Genomic DNA, 20,420 nt, shown 5'->3' on the forward strand with positions numbered 1-20,420 from the left:
TGTCAGGAAATTCTAAGAACTGCACAATAGAGAAGGACCGCATTGTTGTTCATCCCACATAATACAATAATTATATCTAAAGGTTGTTATGTGCTGCCTTCCAGCATCTTTGTGATTCATAATCTTTTCTCAGCAGGCTTATCCCAAGTGGGCTAGGACTAGGAATACCAGTATGCTTTGGAGGCATTGTTTGATTAATGAACACCTATTCTGAGTTATGCATTAGACTTCCTGCCTTTGAGACTGTCTTAATTAGCTAAATGCAAAGCCTTTTCTATCAGTACACAGACAGATTGTGATATTTTAAAAACAAAAATATGATAAAAAGGTTGTTAATCATGTTCAAATAATTGGAAAAAGGATGGCAGATTGTTCAGGGTGTTATTCTTCAGGGACTTTTTGTTCCACATAGTTCTGTTTATTTTGCATTGCTTATATACAAAGGGGTTAGATGTGGCATAGCATTTCATGTAGTTGAAGAATATCCTGGAATGTTGGTGGAAAAAAGGGGGTGTACTTGAAATGCATACAAGTTTTCCAAAAGTGGGACCAAATTTTAAATCCTAACCTAAGGATGGACAGGTGAATCTGACAGTGACTACTTAGCCTTACTGTGTTTTTCAGTATTGTCAGTAAAGTGAAGGGTATCAAAATCCATTCTAGCTGGTAACAACTTAAATTTTATGAGAAAGAACAGGGGCGCTTTGGTATCAGACAATTTAATTTGCTAGCGTAGTTTCATTATTAATCTAGCCACTAGTTATTTTAAATAGGACAGAATAAAGTAACTATTCTGTTAACCACTCTATGCACTTTTCACGTTGAGGGCAGAAGTTAATGCTCTTGCCTAAAGCACAGGTGAAAGTCTGCAGGAATTTTGAATTGTCCCAGCATTTCTAGAGTCATCCTACACAATTCTGGTGACAAACTAGGAGTATTTGAGCAGCAATTCATGCCAAACTCATTTCCAGGCATTCACCAGAATGTGTGCATCTTCATGTAAACCTTTACCTGCTGGAAGAACGATTTACCTTGACTCTAGGGTTTTTTTGCTCTGTTTTGATATACATAGATATATTATGAAAAGTCTTTGTACTGAAAAATCTTTAGTTCACTGCAGCTCATGCTATGCTCACTATTCCCCCTGTCACATTTCATTTTTCTAATATATCAATTTTGAGCTCCGTCAATCAAAGTGGCATGGAAATTTCAAACACGTCCAGTATTCCAGTAGTTGCTAAAATTGGTACAAAACATGAATATTCCTCTTTACTCAAATTAGTTTTCTGTCATGAATGTAAGTAAGTAAGCCAGGAACTTGAATAATGCTCCTGGTGGGCTTAAAATTTATAACTTCAGTTGATCACTTTTCTTAAATCAAAGGCTGTGAAATCATTATCATCAGAATTGAAAGAGAAGCATTTGCTGCTCTGCTCTTCATTAGACTGAAGAAACTAATCTTTTAATGACTTATCTCCTTGGTTTGATCTCTATTTGCAGCTGGAAGAAAGTTTAGCTGATAGATTTTTGAGGTGTTATCCACCACCTTTCTACCAGTAATGCTGCAAAAATAGTTCGGTTCTTGGCTGTACTAAATATGGTTAGGAGAGCAGGGAACTTCCATTTCAGCTTTTTTATATTACTTGCATTGAAGTGCTGAATATATATGTTCTGGAAATATTTTAACTGTCTCTAGAAGAGCGGAGAAGCAGGGGAGTGAAGGAGAAGCTGTAAGACATGCAAAATCAACCTTCAGTTCTCCATGATGAATAATAAAAAAGCCTAGCGAAACCAGCTTTGATCTGGACTAGTAAAATATTGCAACTCACAGGAATGTGTTGGTTGTTATAAACATACACTGATAAGGGCTTGTATCTTCAGTACCATTTTTTTTTTGCTTTTGTGCATTCCTAACAAAAAGAATAACACTGTTTTTAATTGGAGAGGTTTCCAATTCAATATTTCTATTTTTGTAGAGTAAGTATTGAGATTTTCAGCCTGATGAATGTGTCTATTCAAAGTATGTCCAAACTTGCCTTCCTGAATTGCTTCTTACTCACAAAGTGCTTGCTTGTTTCATGATTTTTAGATTACGTGCTGAGAGCCCTGTCTTCATGCATGTTCTGCACATCTCAATATGTTGCTGATGTTCAAACTCAAAAAGAATTGAGAAACTCTTGCCAAAGCCTTCAGAAAGACTTTGTCTGCGTTGTCCTGAAGTGCACAGAAGCACTCTAATAGTATTCAGCTTCCTATAAACTGGAGAGTGCTGAATTGTGGAAAATATGCTTCTGAGGTGAGAAAGGATTTGACCAGGAGTAATTCATTGCCTGGTCCAGGGCTCTGGCCTTTCACTCGCTTCACGGGAGGTGGAGAGGAAGCATCAACATCACTGTATTGTTTGCCATTCTAGAAGAGAAATTTAACCCTGTTTGGCTCCTTTAAAAAGCCCATCTCCATAACAAATATGCAGTCTTTCTTGAGGGGACAGCGGTGCATCTTCTCAAGCTGAAGAACTAGGAAACATTTTATACCTTTCTGGCATTTACGTTGCTTGCAAAAGGTATAAATGTTTTCGTTCGTGAGGGGTACTACTTTCAGGATTATGTCCTTTATTTATTGCTTTTTCTGTTAAGGTACGGTTACCTGGTTTAGGACTATGGAAAATACAGAACAGTAGGTACAATGTGCTTGCCTACATATAAAGCACCATGCAATAAACGTGGTGCAGGCTTGATTATCAGAATTTGAAGTCTTGCCTATACTGGATTTTTTGGATTATCTAAATGGAAAAAAAAAACTGGCTTCAATTTAGCTAGCTTGCTATTCCGTCAGTTCTTCAATGCTGAACAAAAAAAAAAAAAAAGCAACCACCCATTGATAACCTCAGAACTCTTCTGCAGAAATTTTGAATCCTTGTCATTATAATAATGCTCATTATGTGGTGCTGATAGATGCGTTTGGTGACCACAGCAACTGTTGGGCGGTCTGGGTGAGCTGGTTTCTGTTGTCTGGCTCTCACCCTGTATGAAGGAAGGTGATATGAATAATGAACTAAATTACACCTTTCCTCTCTTATTTCATAGCATGGATTTTGATCTGCTGCAGTTAAGAGTGTAAGGAGCCTGTGTCACATTAACTTGGAATTTCAGGGATATTTCAGGAGAACAACAGTAGAGCTCTGAAAGTATATGTTTAAAGTGTGATCTTAAAGGAGAAAACATGTACAATCCTTTAAATTTTTACGTCATTTTAATGACATAATAGGGAAATAAATGTTTTGGATGGGATATTGGTTGAATTTCCTATCAAAACTCTTGATGCCAAATACTTTATATTGTTCTGGCTGTTTGGGAAGTGGAAGAAAATCTTCCGTTTCTCAGATTCATGCTGTATTTGTCATGTTCGTTAATAATTCCTCAATGTTCCTACCACTGTGCTGGATATCCCTGACAGTTGCTCACTAGTCCTCATACGTTTTTCTTTGTAATGGGTCTGTTGCTCTCAAGTATTAATTTGCATTCAGAAAAATGGCTACATCTTATTTTCATTTTCCTTTGATGCAGGACATCACTAATGAAAATCAGATGATTAGTTGCATTTATGGACCAGCAGCTCTATCTCTTAAGACCAGAAATCTTATCAGTTGCTCTTTTGGAACTGGTTCTCTGAGCATTTGGGTACATTCAACTAATACTAGCAATGAAGATGACTAATCGTCAGGCTTCTGCTTTAATTTGGGAGGTTGTTACTGAAGTAGTTAAAAGAGAGTGATACCTGAGAAAGCATTTCAGTACTCCACTGTTAATGTGGCGGTTATTTAAGTAAAATTTCATGATGGCAACTTTCTATAAATGAATGACTGCTACATCTATATTTATTTTAAAAGAGTTGAAGGTCTCATCCAAAGCACAAAAAAGTAGTTTAAGAAAAGGAAGCTTGTTTTTTTTATCTGTAGTTAGTCCTCAGAACATAGTGAGCAACAGACCAAAATTTGTTATGGTTACAAAAGGAGTAAAGATGCAATGTTTAGGAGGGCTACATGCTGATCATGAATCCTTTAAATGTGTCATAGGACAGATTTTAGTGTAAGAAGAAAAAAAGAATCATTTACAGTTGCATGCATTTGCTAGTGGAAAAGCTGAGAGCAGAGTCCATAAAGACTTCTGCTACATGACTGTTCTGTGCTAGATCATTCTGGTGGGATGTTACTGAAAAGCTGCTTGTTTTACAGGTTGTCAACAACATAAGCTAGCCCAAAGTTGATGCAGTTCTGAACAAATAGCTGCATAAATTAGGCACTGATCTAGCTATATACAGATGGCAAAGGATACCAGAGACATGTTTTCATTATGGATAGCTGTTCCATGGACAATCTGGATTCATGTTTAGTCAGCCATGAAGACAAAAATCAGGGTTTTCTTCTGAAGTTCTTCAATATTCAGATTAAATTTTATATTTCTTCAAATACCACAGGCATGCATGTCAAAATAAACTTTATTTAGATGTCATAGAGGAAAGGCAGGATTGCAACGACATGTTTGTCTGCATGTAATAAGCAGTGACTGGTTTGCAGCTTAAGTTGTCAGGGGGTACTGAATTCACAGCTGGATTGTCAACCCCTGCTCAGCAGGGTGATGATAATGTTTTTGAAATATTGCCTTTGCTACTGTTACGATGTATTGCTAAAGCCAGGTTTTCCACTCACAAAAATAAACAATTTGTGTGACAACTTGGTAAAAAAAACACAACCAACAAAACCAAACACCAAAACACAAAGTAATGTTAGCCATAGACAGACTGAAAAAGCTCCTAGTATCTTTATACATATGATTTCTGAAGAGACTAGCAATTATTATCTAGGCTGTAAGGAAGTGAAGCGACTGGGGTTGTCTATCTGCTTTTTGTCTACCGATGCATTTGAATAAGTAACTGCAAGATGAAGATAATTGGATGACACGGCAATGGTATTCACACAGACACCTGACAGATCAGAACGTGTAGTAAATACTGTAGATCCCATATTCATCACCTGGTCTGGTAATTAGATCACTGACCATTTTGAACACTGTTCTGATTTAACATGACCGTTATTGTAAATAAGATGAGGACAGAATTATTACCACCAACAACTTAAAAGATGCTTCATGGACTATCACAGCTGTCTGTGCTATTTTGTTTTTTTCTGTGTTGTCAAAGTTAGGGAAGCTGAAAATCTTGATTTATTTCAAAATTTGGCTAAACTGAAAATACATGCTAAATTTGGTCTAAGTTAATGGACTGATATCACCCTATTTCTGTAAAGAAGGAAAATATGCAGCATGGTATCAGGCAGAACCAAATATTAAAGGTGGGATTATTCTATATTAAACCTGTTGCTTCTGTCTAGAAAGACTCTGTACCTGAATAAGGCAAATGACTCACATTGACATTGTGAGAAGTTTATGCCTAACCAAACATAAACCAACATAAAACTTGGATATGCCAGTTTATGCATGTAGAAGAGGATGGCTTTTATAAAAGGATCTTTACGGGAACTGAAAGAAATTATTAAATTGCAACATGGATGTTATAAAGGTCTGTTCTCTAGATATTAACAATTATAATATTACACAAGGAAAGCAGCTCTACACATTATTCTATCATTTGAGTCTCTATATAGTACACCAGCAAGTATTCTGATGCTTCTTGCAAAAGAATCCATGCAGAATTGGTGAAAATTGGAGCAAAAATGGGAAAATCTGCTTATTGGGTTAATTTAAAATAATGTAGGATCAATAACATAATGAACAAAGAATGCACAAACCAAACAGTTGAATGGAATTTGTGAGAACCACTATTCCACGGTGCATCTTTCATGCATGAACATTATAAGCCATGCTACTGACATGGTCACTAACAACAAATGACAGGAAGCTGCTTAGAGCATAAGGTAAAGTGATGTTCCAAGCAATACTAAGTGTCTCTTGAGTTCTTAAAAAATGCTTTCATTGTGTCTCCAGTACTTAAATAACTATGAACCAGTACGGTTGAAGGAGGAAAGCAGAACTAAGTTATGTATCCACTTCACAGATGGATAGGCAGAGCACTAAAAAGTAAGTGATGTACTGGGGAACCCTGTACAAGCTGGTACCCAGAAAAAGTTGTTATACTTGGGCTACTAAACATGCTGCAATCTCAGAACTATTTGTTCCCAGGATGGAGTGTGGGTTGGTTCTTTGCATGTTTTTTGTTTTAAAAATGGTGTGGTCTTCCAGTCTTTTCTAAACAGTTGTAGCAGGATTATACCTTCTGATGTTTCTTCACAGTGACGATTTATCTGTATCAGCTTTTCATTATTACCAGCTGTCAGTGTTGGGTTTGGTTTGGGGTTTTTTTTCATGTAGCTATTACATGAATCTGGCATAGTGTAGGAGCTTTAGATTCTATTATTTTTATGCTGTAGTATGTAGTTTGGTATAGTGTGCTGTGCTTAATATTTGTTATTTACTCTGTCTTGAAAAAAACATAGATTTATTATTATCTTTATGACTAAACCATAGAATCATTGACCTTTGAGATCATCAAGCCCAACTGTTAACCCAGCACTGTCAAGTCCACCACTAAACTGTGTCCCTAAGCACCACATATATATCTTTTTTGAACACTTCCAGGGATGGTGATTCCACCATGTTCCTGCGCAGCCTGTTGCGATGCTTGACCACCTTCCCAGTGAAGACATTTTTCCTAATACCGAATTTGAACTTGCCTTGACAAAAGTTGAGGCCATTTCCTTTTGTCCTGTTGCTTGTTACCTGGGAAAAGAGACCAACCACCCCTCCCCACAGCCCCCACCAGGCAGCTGTAGGGACCCATCAGGCCCCACCTCATCCCCCTCCTCTCTGGGCTGACCCCCTCCATCTCCCCCAGCCACACCCCAGCCTTGTGCCCCAGCCCCCTGCCCAGCTCTGGACACGCTCCAGCACTGTGTAGTGAGGGAGGAATGGCTAAAACTGGGAATGTCAACAAGAGTGGTTTTGCCAGCGCAAAGTGTTATACTTGCTGTGATAGTAGCTACTGTCTGCAGTGCAAGATAATTGAAAGAAGCAGTAAGAAATGTACTACACAGTACGGTATAAATTCGCTGTCCAGAGCAGCTTGATGCTTCTTAGGGAACAGTACTACAAAAGTGGCTTCTGTCAACAGAGATGGAGCGTAGCTGAGGGAGAAATGTGGGCCCAAGTAACATGAAGCAAAGGTCCTGGCTGTAGCTGGCAGTAGTGTAAGGTGGGCCTTGTGCCTCACTGCTGTGTGTTTGTGTAGCTAGCAGCTCTGCTTTTGGGATGGGTAGTCATGGGTTGGTCCTGCAATAGATGATAGCAGAACTAGAGTAAATGGAAGGGTGAGCAATATTTGTCTTGTTGGAAAATCAATCCAACTAGGCTGAAAGTCTGAAAGTCTGTGCATTTAAGGAAGTCCTGGAAAAGCTGTTGAAAGAGAAATCCAGTGAAGGCTGGATAAAGACCTAGGAAGCCTGTTCTTCCCAGCTTTCACCAGCCTGCACTTCAGCTGGGGGAAGTTCCTAAGTGGTCCTTCTCCAGATATCTGTTTCCGACTGCTTTTAGAAGCAGGGATGGGCTCCATGTCTGTGGAACTGTTCTTATGTCCTCATGACCTATTTTATGTCCTGGATTACTGTGTTGTTTAATAAGAAATGAAAGCAAAACCCAACCTCCCTAATACTGAATAGAGTAACTCATGGAAATGTAGAAGCAATTTTAATCCATGAAAATGCAGTTAGTCTAATGATTTCAGTACAGGAGTAGGAGTGAAATTACCTTTAGATTTAATGGAAGGGAAATCATTTATTTTATTTTAATCAGACAGTGTCATGAAGTGATATGTGGCAATTTTGCAAGAGTTAATAACTGTCATCTATTGTGTTGTTCTTGACAGGTTTTTTTTTGGGAAAATGAGTAAATCCAGATAGTGTCTATCTATAGTTTAATTGATTTACACTTTAAACGCTCCATACAAACATGTTCAAAGTAGTCATTCTCTCTATTGTTACAGAAGTTTCTTTGCTTTATGTTCAGCTTTAATTAAGTGAAGTCCTCTATATATTTATTTGCTCGATACAACTTATCAAGTTCTGATCTTAAATGACATTATTAGTAAATCAGACATCTCTCTCTAGTGAAGAACAATTTGGCTTTTTTTTAACAACAGAAAGAAAAACTCCATCTGAATTGCAGAAAAAATCATTAAAGCATCTGTACACTATAGAATCAGCTAAAAGCACAAATTTGATCTACGTACTCTCTGATCAACTGACATAGTGTGCAACAGATGAGTTGATGAACAGTACAGGGGTTGAAAAATTGTCAGTGGAAATTTATAACCTGTTTGTGGTTTAGTGGAAAATTTTTGTCTTAGACTGTGATAGTGAAGAAAAGACATTTAAATTCTTACTGTCGTATTAGGGATGAGAAATTTTTTTCCAAACCAGCTGTACTGAAGTATGCTATAATGTTTCTCAGAAGTATGAGTAAAAGAGGATGAATGAAGTGGCAAAATTATAGCATTTTTAATGCATAGATTTCACTATTCTACAAAGAGATCTGCTTTGAAAGAAATTGAATGTAAAGCATGGCTTGCTCAGAGACGTACAGGAAGGAAATTCTTTGCTATTCTCAGTCTCAAGAAATTATATCTACTGAGCCCCTGTTGAATTAACTCTCTAAAGTACTTGATTCTGCACACCTCTAATCACACCAATATATATGCCTGGTAATTTGAATTAAGCCTGATCCCTATTCTATGCAAATTTGCCACTTGTACATCTGATGACTCGCCTACACTACCTGGAATGATGCATTTTATGATGCATGCATCCAACGACAGTCACGTCACTCAAGTGTCTCCACTGTGCACTAGCAGACTCTGTATGAATGCCTCCAGCTGCAGGATTCTGGAGTTGCAAATTCCCTCAGCATCCTGATGATGATTCATGCAGTTAATGTTTGTACCCTCTCATAGAACTTGATTTCTAGTGCCTAGCTGACTAATATATACATATCACTGGGAGGGGGGCGGGGAGAACAGGGAGGGGAGGGGGAATAGAATTGCAACACTTACTTTTATATCAAGTGTTCAAACATAAAGAACAGTCCCTTTCCTCAAAACCTGACATGTACGTAGGGAAGTTTTAGACTTCTTGTATCAACCTCGTTCTCTCAAAGCAAGCTCATCCTTGTTTAGTCTGCAGGGATTTTTATTCAAGGTCTGCCACCTGGTTACATGAAATAAAAGATCTAAAGTGCCATCACTGAAGAAAAAATGTTCCACTTTTCCTTTCCTTCTCTGGAAATAGTAAAGAGATTCAGGCTATGACATAAAGAGAACACATTGAAACTAGCATTTAATTTTTTTCCATTTTTTTCTTGTGGAGAAGCTGACTATCGTACCTTTAAATTGCACTTTGAAGAGCTTTAAATTGTAGAAAGCTTATGAGATTTGGACAGCAAGTTAACATTGTCACATATGATTCACACTTGTAAATTAAATAGATTTCAGGTTTGTAGTTATCAGTGATTTGATCTAGTTCCCATGGCAGGTAAAGTGCATGAGCAGAGCTTCAAAGCGTTTTTGTTGGCACTACTTCAATCTGATCCTCAATGATAACTTTAACACAAAATAAGGTACTGAAACAAAAAAAAAAAACCTAAGGAAGTATCAGCTTGGAGTTGGAGCTAGGGTTCCCTTAAGCAAGGAGGCTCTTTTGCACAACTCCCCATGCCACCACCACCACCGCCCACCCCCCTTCATTAAAAAGGCAATGATAAATTTCAAAATATCCAAACCCACTTTGTAACTTTAGGTTATCTCCTACTTTTTGGAGTAACAGCTGCTTCTGCAAGTCTCTACCTGTGATTCCCTTAGGCTGATTACAGTCCAGTGATTTATTTATTTTTAATTTTTATTTATCTTAATATTTTTTTTACCTGATGACTGGGATTGTTCCCCCTAGAAGATGGATATGTAGATGGTTAAAGAGGAAGAGCTTACTTAGAGCAAAGGAATATCTCTGTGCTGTTTTAGGACACATGATAATTGAACAAGCAATGTGTATTTATTTTCAGGATAGTGATTCAGGTGGAATTGATCTTCCAAATATCCATTCGGAACACTGGAGAACAATTCAAAGTGTGCAGTACTTTCTGGTAACTTATGCAGCTTTTGTTAGCTGTTTGCAAGAGACTGACAACTGCTGGAGAAGTGGAGAGCCTCTTCCTTAATTGCTTTAGACTGCACATTTAGAAAAATTCATCACGAACTTGAACAAACTGTTTTTAGAAGAGAAGCTGCTTATCGTGTCTCATTGTGCAACAACACAGCGGCACTAAGAGTAATCAATAGTGAAATGCACTGTTAAATAAAGCCAATTAGAACCCATTAAAATATCATTTTACAAGGAAAATCCTATCAGTATTTAAGTGACAATCGGAGGTTTCTTTCTTAACTGGAGCACTATTATGCAGAAGGAACAGAAATGTATGAACATAGTTCCCTTTAAAACCTTCAAGACATGCACACACAAAACTTTCGCCTGTATTGGAATGGAGGTGTAGAGTTTTACACATTAATCTACTAGACATTTCTATTATACAGATGTAGAATAGTATCACATAAATGAACCTGTAAATTGGTTGGCATTCAAAGTCCTGTGGAGAACTTAATTTCTGCTGAGTCTTCAGGCTACATGACTTGCATAGAAGTTGCATGCTGCGTGGAGATTCAGGTCACCAGGGGCGGGGGGTGGTGGGGGGGGAGGGGTTATGTTTCAGTGTGGCAGGGAATTACTTCAGGTGGTTTGATGCAAAACAAGGAATCCAGCACAGAAAGACTCACTTCTAAGAGAGGTCCAGAGCAAGATAGATTTTGGAACCATAGCTTGCTTACACAGACTGCTCTGCAGATGGGCCTGAACAGATTTGATATTGAACCTGGGTAAAGGTGAACCCTTTATTGACTGTGGAACCTGTGAATTGATATGTTTGTGTATGTTCTACAAGTCATACTTCCCACAGACATTTGAAAAATCTCACTTTGGGGAGCAGAGTGCTACTGCTGTGAGCTAAACCTGAATGGTCTTGTCTATCCACTCCTCAACAATGTGTCATGGAGAATCTCTTGGCTGCAGACAGTGCGTAGTTGTCTATTTTTTCCTATCTGTGAGGAGATGAGTAATGATATAAATTTGTCACAGTGAATGTTCTAGTAATTGCAGAGGTCAAATGGCTGCATATTTTAGCCAATGCGCATTGCTTCAAGATAAAGTTAACGGACATGCGTGCAACTTCCTTCTGTGGGTAAAATCAGGTCAGTGGTTTTGTGATGCTGTGGCTTTGTTCTGGCCCACTGCTGAATAAACTGTATATTTAGAGTTAGAACATGGAGTATGCTTTCCAGTAAGCACTGGTGATTCCATCAAACAGACATAAATACCCATCTCTAAAAACCAAAAAACTTTGAATGGGTGAATGAACAATCCAACCTCATAATGAGAGGAAGTCACTAATTTGTTATTTATTTTTCCTTTGCTGTTGTTGTGTCTGATTTGTGGTTGTTTGGAAGTGTAATGCTTACGTGTTTTGGCAGGTAGACCTGAACTTGCTTCCTCAAGTGATGAAAAATGAGAAATGGGAATGTAGATTTGCTCTTGTGAATGGAGAACAAATAGAGATGACACAAAATCCAGTGCACTGTGACTAGCACTGTAAGACATGATGAAGCAGTAATCACTGAAATAAAACTTGTACCTATAATATATAACCAAATCTTTTAGAACAGTGTTGGAAACTATAAAAAACATAACAGATGATCGCTTAAAATAATCGGACAATTGCTCCCCTTTTGCGGTGAGAAGTCTTATGCTTAATTTTTGTTGCCTTTGCCAAAATGATACCTTGGTTATTTCATTGGTTTAACTTTAGCAAAGTCAATATGGGGGCAGATCATCCATTTCTGCCTCCAGAACTTCCCATCAGCTTTACAATAGCTTTAGTCTACCTTGTGATGGGTCTGCTAGGAATAACCAATTAATATGTCTGTTGAAAACAAAACTTTTGTTCCTTCCTCTGTTGAAAGAGCACCAGTTAATCTTAGTCATGGTAAAAATATATGCAAACACAAGATTTTAAAAAAGTGATCTGGTGTTTCTTAAAGGAAGAACTGACATGAGGAAAAAGTCAGCACTTCCCTTAAGTGAGAAAGAGGAATAAAAGGAGGCAGAGCTGGGATGGTTGGAGAGAACGATAGATAAAAAAAATGTATATGCTTTTAAAAATAAAGCCAAAACACTTTCATTAGAATGCAATAAAGTTATTTGTAAGTTTGAACTCCTAATTTGGAGAAGTATTAGATTTGGGGTATTTGAAAGTGAGGGCTGAGATGTCTTGCAAAAATGGCTCGAGGATAAAATATACTTTACATATCTCTTCTAATCAGAAAATGAGAGTCCAGATAGACTTGATTACAAGCAGACTACAAGGTCCTTCTTTTTTTTAACAGTCTATAATGAACAATAGCTCTTTTGTCACCTTTCCATGTAGTCATGCTTATCTATGTATGTATGCATTTCTAGCTATAGACAAAAATGTAAACACATTACAAAAAGATTTGGAGATATCACCCAGCTATTTTTTTCCAAAATAATTCAGTTTTCTTAGGGTTAATAGGCATACACTGATACCTCAGAGCAAAATACAAGCTAGAAAATGTTTTCATATACCTATAACATAAAAGATGACTAAATTTTTGCATTATAGTTGCAGCAGGAGGTACTTTAATAATCAGAGCAATTATTATTATTGATTGATCTTATAACTATAATTTCATTAAAACATTTGGTAAAGATTTTTATGAATTAACTTCAGGAGATGAGACAAATTGTTGGTCTCAATTAACCAAAGAATTTGGAAATTGTTAGCTTTTTTATACACAAGATGTCTGAGACTGATGAAGTACAAAGTAAAAATATATCCCTAGGTGTCAAAGGATTTGAAAATTAATGAAGATGAAATAAACCCCACAAAAATGATAATATACTGAAACTGAGGCATAACAGCAAACCCATGGTGGTTTGTGTAGCCATGAAAGAAATATACTGGCTGTCAGAATCCACATTCCTTTAGGAAAAAAATGTGGTATGAAATACATAAGTCACTACTAAGCTAGGAAGCCTGCAATTGCTTTCCATCTACCTCTGTGAAGTTCACTTGATTTCCATATAGGAATTTAGAGGGAAAGATGTCTCAGAAAGCTGTTTCAGAGGTTCTTTGTTTATTTTACACTTTAGTTGTTTCCTCTATAGAATAGATGCTGCATTACTGCATTCTTTTTAGCTGTATAGGTGAGTCATATAGACTAAGTCAACGGTAATATTTACATCCATTATAATTCTGTCTCACAGCAGCTTTTCTCCATTGGGTATCAGAGAAGCCAACACAGGGAACCTGCAGGGCCTTGCAAGCCAGTAAGAAAATCCAGATCGAGGATGAAGTAAATTGGTGGAGTCGTATTGATGAACTTGGTCTGATGTTATCTCTGTGCTTAACCTTATGAGTAGGTAGCAGAAAGTATTTTTGACCAAACATTTGAAAATGAGAAATCAATGATTAATTTTCTATAGAGACTTCTTCCCCCTCACAAGTTCCCTTTGTGTTTTGAGCACAAATTCTCCATCAGTTTCAGTAGGTTTAGCTTCTCAGGGCTGCCTTCTGCCTTGCTTGCCTTTCTAGTAACTTCCTGGCTAAGAAATACAAGACTCATTGCTTACCATCGTGCTCAGAAAAAAACCTCACTTGAGATCCTGACATTAATCATATATTTAAATACTACTGACAATCACATTTACAAACTTTTTACAAAACATTTTAGTTTGAGACTAAAGCTACTGAAATATTACTGTGAAGAATTTTATCCTTACTCAGGTACTTTATTTTTGAAAGAAATAAAGATGGAGGTTTTCAAGTCAGCTTTAAGTTAGGTACTTCCCTTAACCTGAATTTTACTATGATTGGAGCATTTGGCTGCTCTGAAGTGCCAACAGTATCCTAGTGTAGACATAAATGATGCAACTCCTGAGCCCTCAGAGAGTCTGCTCTGGACTAGGACTGTGCATTTTCAGGGACAGAGCGAAGCCAGCTTTGTGGCTTTAGTAGCATGGCGCGCAATAGGACGGTAACAAAAAAGCACTAAACCTGTTTTCCTGAAATTGTTTCTTGTAAGGCCAAGCACTGTGTTGGTCCAAGCTACCTAAATAACCGTTACTGTAAATGTGTCCTTTAACCGCATTCACTGACGGCACATAGCAGTCTGGCTACCTCCTCAGCTGCAGGCATCCCCCCCCCCCCCCCCCAAATAAATGGACTCATCATAAACTAAATCAGAAATTTTGGTCCAAAGTATTCTACAGTGTTTCAAGGACAGCTCCCTTCCTCTTACTTCTTTGAAATTCAAGATGAAGTTTTCTTTTGAGCATAAATGACTAGTTTCTGCATCATGTTATAATCCTTTCACATACACATAAAGTGAGGCTTGTCTACCTAGATTTCTAATCAGCAGAAGGTGCGAGTGGGTTGGGGGGGGGGGTTGGTTGTTTTTTTTTGTTTGTTTGTTTGGGTGGTTTTTTTGTGGTGATTTTTTCTCTCTCTTTTTTTTTTTTTTTTTTCATTTTGGTTTGGTTTGAATTCTGGCAAATCCATGGGAAAGATTCCCCAGTACTCCTTTTTGCAGCAAGTCGTACCTGAAATATGTAACGTTGTCTGCAGTGCGCCAGTCTGTGCTTGAAAAACACATAATGAGTCATTACATCTAATAACATGTGTAATGTTTATGTTTGTATTGTGCAACAAGGGTCAAGCTATCAGAAATAATAACCAATTAAATTCTCTGTAACGTCTTGTAGGTTAAGCATGTTGAAATAATAATAAAATGAAGTTAATAAAAGAAGCCTGCCTAGTTCAAAAATACTGGATATCTTCCTCTGAAAGCATAAGTCATATTAACCTCGTAATTCACATGCTGTGAATTATTGACTTTTTATCCCTACATCTAAGAAAGGGAAAGTTATTTTATTATTGGGTTTCAGAATTGCTAGAATAATCAAGAAAATGCCTTTTCCCATCTCTTGACAACTTAAGGTGGACTGAGAATCAAGGTTATAGAAATGTCAGGGATGAACTCATCCTACTCTTCTTTCAATGAATAGCTGTGGCTCATGAATACAGACATGACTTACACTACTGGAATCTGTTATCTTGTGGAGCTAAATATCCAGCACTTCTGCTATTCACCGCAGCTTCATGAAATCCTGATGTATGCTTCTCCAAAGAAGAATACCATTAAACTCCAAAGCTGTGTTTTGAATTAATTTTCAGGGGGGTTCAGTATTAGAAAGTCAGGGATTTTTTATAATTAAGGGTTTTGTCTTGCATTTATAGGAAGGCATTTGCCAATCCTGATATGATAATTCGTGCTGGGATTCAAAGGTGACATTTTGTATGGTAGTCAGTCTAGGAATTTCAAGTTACGTCACCTTTTGGGGACTATTTTTTATGTGACTCGAGGACCTGGATCCTTGAGGGTCCAATATAAAGGATGGTCATCACCAGAAGATGCACTTTGAAGATAGAAGCAGATTTCCTCCTTCTTCCTAGCCCCTCTTGCAGCTGATGCAGAGAACATGGCCATTAGCATGTCTCAGGCCCAGCTCCTGAGTTCCTTTAAATTACATTGGTTCAGCCTCAGGATCAGTAGGTGAAGAAGTCATCTTGGCTTTTTCCTGGGCCTGTCCTGGACCATTCTGTAAATTGCTTTGCCACAGCATGAAGCAAACATCTCTATTAAAAAAAACAAAAACAAAAACAAAAACAAAAAAAAAAAAACCCAAAAAAAACCAAAAAAAATAACAAAAAAAAAACCAAACAAACCAAAAAAAAAAGTAGAAAGTAAATAAGATCTCAATGTCTTTACAGTGTTTGGCAAAATCCCTCTAAGTGGCTTTAAAGTGAGAAAAATATAAACTTAGTTTATATGGATGGTAGGTAACTTTCATGGATTAAAAACAAGCTAAAAGAAAAAGACTTTAAGAAAACAAGCAGATGGTTACAGTATTGGAAAATCATTTTGGAAGAGGACTTAGAGCACAAAGACAGATTTACTAATGATTTAGGAAGGTGGACTAACTGGTGGCAGAAAAATTGTCCCAGTAGGTGACAAACCATTTGGAAAGAACAGAGAAGCTATTCCAGAAGAACTCAACAAAGGCAGATGTCTGGCAGATTTAGGGCTGACAATTAGAGATCAAAATCCACATGGTAAAATGTTCTGAACTCATAACTGGTGGATCGGAAACTAACTACAGGAAAAGGACTTACTGCTACTGTAAGAGGGTAACAAACATCTCGACTGGTTACCAATGCCCTTACTTTATAAGAAATATACTATGCTACTCCTTGACATAGTATAAGTACAGTAAATCAAATAAATTGAAAATTAATGAGTTTAAGAGATGAGTTTTAATACTCATTTAATGAGATTTTTTTTTCTTATGCAACCTTTTTTTAATGGAACTGATTTCTACAGAATCTCAGATTTTAAGGAATTTATTAAAAAAAAAAAAAGGTTTGAGCATGAATGAACGTAGCTGTTATTAGGGTAGGTTAAAAAACCAAACAAACAGCTTTTCAAGTTTGTTTTATGTGGACATAAACAGTAAGCCTGAGAAATGAAATTAACTGTTAACTGAAATTAACCTGCCTGGGAATCCTGCATGGGGATTCCTCAACATTCTTCTGAAATAATCCAAAGAAGCAACTGTCCCAAGATTATTCTATACCAGTCTTACCTAACACTGTTTTTATATTCTTGTATTAGGAAATATCGTCTTCTTGTTTCTGACTTTGAGGATACATATGAAAGACAAAGCTCTGAAGTGAAGTGTATTGCCTCTGGGGCTAGTCCATCTTTGAGGCCAAATATGTTTCTGAATATGTGCTGCAGTGATACCTGGGTTCAAGCTCTGTTATGATAGGTGATGCTCTACAGCAATTTCAAGCTTGCAAAATCCTGGGAAAATTGGTTCAATTTGATTTTTGTCTTGCATGTGTTACTGTTTGGCCATTGTAAAATGCTGAAGTCAAAATGATATGTAGCATTAGACCTTTCAGATTTCTATATAGAATATATTTAGAGATGTATATGGAAGTCTTACTAATGGTTACTTTCTATGTTTTTACAAATTAAATACTTGTTGTACATGTTCTAAGATTATCAAAGATTATCTAAGATTATTATTAAGATTTATCTTCTGAGGAAGGAGCAGGGGGGTGTAGAACAGGATACTTATGGGCAGAATGAATGGAAGAGGAGGAGGAGAGTAGAATTGACAGGCAACTGCATTGATCTTTGATGGAGCTGTGTTTGTGTTAGTACAGCCTGAAAAAGCTAAATTGGAGGAGGGGGGACACACCACACAAAACCTGTATGCTACCCTGATAGTCTTAGTTACACGAAAACATCTGCCACTTGCTTAGATGCTGTTTACAATGAGATTTTTGTGCAGATGACTAGTACAGAGCTATGCCTCTTCCGAGGAAGTTATGCAGCAGTGTTTATTCATCACCACCTGCTGCTCTGTGAGCAAAAAGACATATAGCTGGTACATGGCTGAGGAGAATAAATGTTCAAAAAAGAGAATGACTAAAGAAGGGATTAAAAAAAAGGATAAATCACATTCACAGAATTAGCTTCTGTCATCAGTAACATGTCAGTTGGATTTGGAAGGTATGCTGCAAGGCTGTATGGAAAATGTAAGTAGTATCACCTTGTTCAAAATTAAGTTACGTTAATTTTTGCAATCTGCATTTCTATAAAAAGCTTAATGCGTTAAGACAGAAAGTGCCAAGGTTTTAATAGAAAAAATAACAGTTGTTACATATGGAGATCACTGGGCTTCTCCATAGATTGTAGGTCTTTTTTTGTTTTTTAAGACCCTACTTCAAATTTTATCCCTTTCACCAAATCATCTTTTGTGCCCTTTCCCCTAAATTAGATAGATTCTGATCTTTGGAAAAGCTGATACACCCTTATTTCAAGAGAAGTACTGTTAAAATTGTTCATGGGCCTGGCGTGGCATAATCCTGCTAACTGTTTTGTTTGGGATTAGGGCTGCTAGCTCAGTGGATGCTTTGTGGTACAGTTTTTCTGAGAACATGTAAGTATGCAGCATCTAAAGCATGTATGAGACTTCGGATAATGCTCAGCCCTGTCTGTGCCTAGCAAGGGCTGTAGACTGCAATGCAGCATGGGTACCTGAAGTCCAGCTGGCTACTATTCTGCATATGGATTATAAAATCCTCGATCCATAGAAACTTGAGCAAAGTGGATAGGTGATTTCAGAACAGAGTATCAAACTGCATAAAATAACATGCAGGGATATCAAACCTAAATTACAAACCCTTGTGTTATCAGCAACATTCATCTGTGTGTTCTGTGCATGACCTTCTTTGCAAAGGGCTAGATCACTTACCACTGTAGATAGGCTTCAAAGTTACAAATAGTTGAACTACTCAGGAGATTGAGGAGCTACCCAGTGAAGCTTAGTTTCTTGCATTTTTAAATTGGTTTATTTTTCTTACTTGCTTCATAAGAGAAATAGTGAATTTAATGCACAAAATGTCACTTTTTGTTGCAGTGGAATTAAGCACTTCTCTAAAGTAGAATAGCATAACAACAGGGTTGTGCTGTTTTGTTTTTTAGACATTGTAATTATCTTTAATGTGAGTGTATTTAAATAGTTAGAACGGAAAAAATGGAATGAGCACACTAGTTCCATCTCCTGTTCTATAAAAGCCACTGTGGTTACCTAAGCTATTGGCTCAGAACATTTCTGCAGTCAGGCTCAGTCAAGCCTACTGAAATTGTGGTTCTAGAGGTTTACCCAAGGTTGAGGAGAAACAATAACATAGTGTTGCATATTGAAGATAATATGTTACTATGAAAATATGTTTTGAAGGCTTTTGTGTTCAGTACTATTAAGGATTCTGAAGCAGGCTGAGTAGTTCCTTCCGTGGAAGGATGCAGACGGGTAGAGAGGTCCATGATGGCTTTGAAGAGTTTGAAAGGGTAGGCTTTGGTAAGGAAGACATCTTCCCCAGAGGACACCAAACAATAGAACAGAAGCTTACAACCCTAAATCATATGTATTATGGTTCTCACACACGTAGTTTGTTATCAGATTAACTTTTTGTTGGGCTTCACCTTGTCACTTACAGTGCTATACCAGATTGTGCAATTAACGTTTTTGTGTGACAGGCAGTTGCCTGACAGCTGGGGGTGGTAGGGAAAAGCAGATAATTATATGCCTGGTTTGTGACCTGCAAAACCTCTTCTTTCTGTTAAAATCTATGACAGAATCAAGCCCAAATTAAGGAGCTACAATAGGAAAGCTTGAAGCATCCATCAAACATTAAAGGTCATTTAGTACAAAAGCAGAAAGGTCAAAGAAAATACAGAAGAGTCGGTTGGAGAGGATTTAACTACCTAATGTGGTAAGTTATGAGTTGTGATGCTTTCTAAGGGAACAAATAAACTAAAGAAGAACACAAAGTATTAATTTACATTTTGTAGATACATACCAATATTTAAGTTGCTGCTAGCATTTATGGAACTTTCCACGGTTAAATATTTTTTTAAAATAAATTAGCACTTTTATACATTAGCTTCACTAACTAATGAAAAGTGATTAGCTGAAGGATTATATAAAAAATTCTTCATAAAGTAAGATGTAATTTAATAGATTTCACAGGGTAGCTAGGGTGAAGATTTAAAATGTCATGGTTTGTCCCAGATTAATAACGAATCTCAGTACAAACGTTCAAATGATGTATTGAGTGAGTTAATCTTTCAGTCACGCCTGTTCTGTTATGGGTAAAAATCACCAGCCAAGAAAGTCTCTGTACAGTATGAATTACATGCTGATAATTCTTTTATATTTCAGAAATGGTAAACAAACCCTTTCATCACTTTCTATCCCTTTACTGGATGATACTAAATGCTAATATATTGCTGCATACATTGATTTGCGTGATCTTGATAATAGACTTAGCCTTTGGAGAGTCACAAAATAAAAATCAGTATTGATGACAATTCAGCTATAAATTTGGTATTCGAGAAAGGATACAAAGACTGTACTGTTTAGTTTCAAGGCTACGGTAACATGATACTTCAACCTTACTCTCCAAGAATCTCAGTGTGTCCTTCCCCAACTGCTGCTTTAGTTAAAAACCAACCCACTCCATTATTCCTCCCAGGATAGACAGAATACAAGACTAGAAGATGGGCAGAAATATGTCAGAACAGGTTTGCAGACAATG

The 20,420-nt window shown here is 37.1% G+C and overlaps 1 protein-coding gene across 2 annotated transcripts in view; it reads left to right on the forward strand.

Annotated features, from left to right (window-relative positions):
• LUZP2 (leucine zipper protein 2) overlaps positions 1–20,420 on the forward strand; it is a 291,793-nt gene that overhangs the window by 50,409 nt on the left and 220,964 nt on the right. The window contains exon 1 of one of the 2 annotated variants that reach the window (XM_080405374.1): positions 2,227–19,595. The exons of the other annotated variant lie outside the window; for it this stretch is intronic. The gene's annotated coding sequence lies outside the window, so the exon portion shown is untranslated. Of the gene's footprint in view, positions 1–2,226; positions 19,596–20,420 lie in introns of those variants that run through there. 2 annotated transcript variants of the gene reach the window in all.

This window comes from Falco punctatus (genome assembly GCF_963210335.1).
Source record: "Falco punctatus genome assembly, chromosome: 10".
Classification (NCBI taxonomy): Eukaryota; Metazoa; Chordata; class Aves; order Falconiformes; family Falconidae; genus Falco; species Falco punctatus.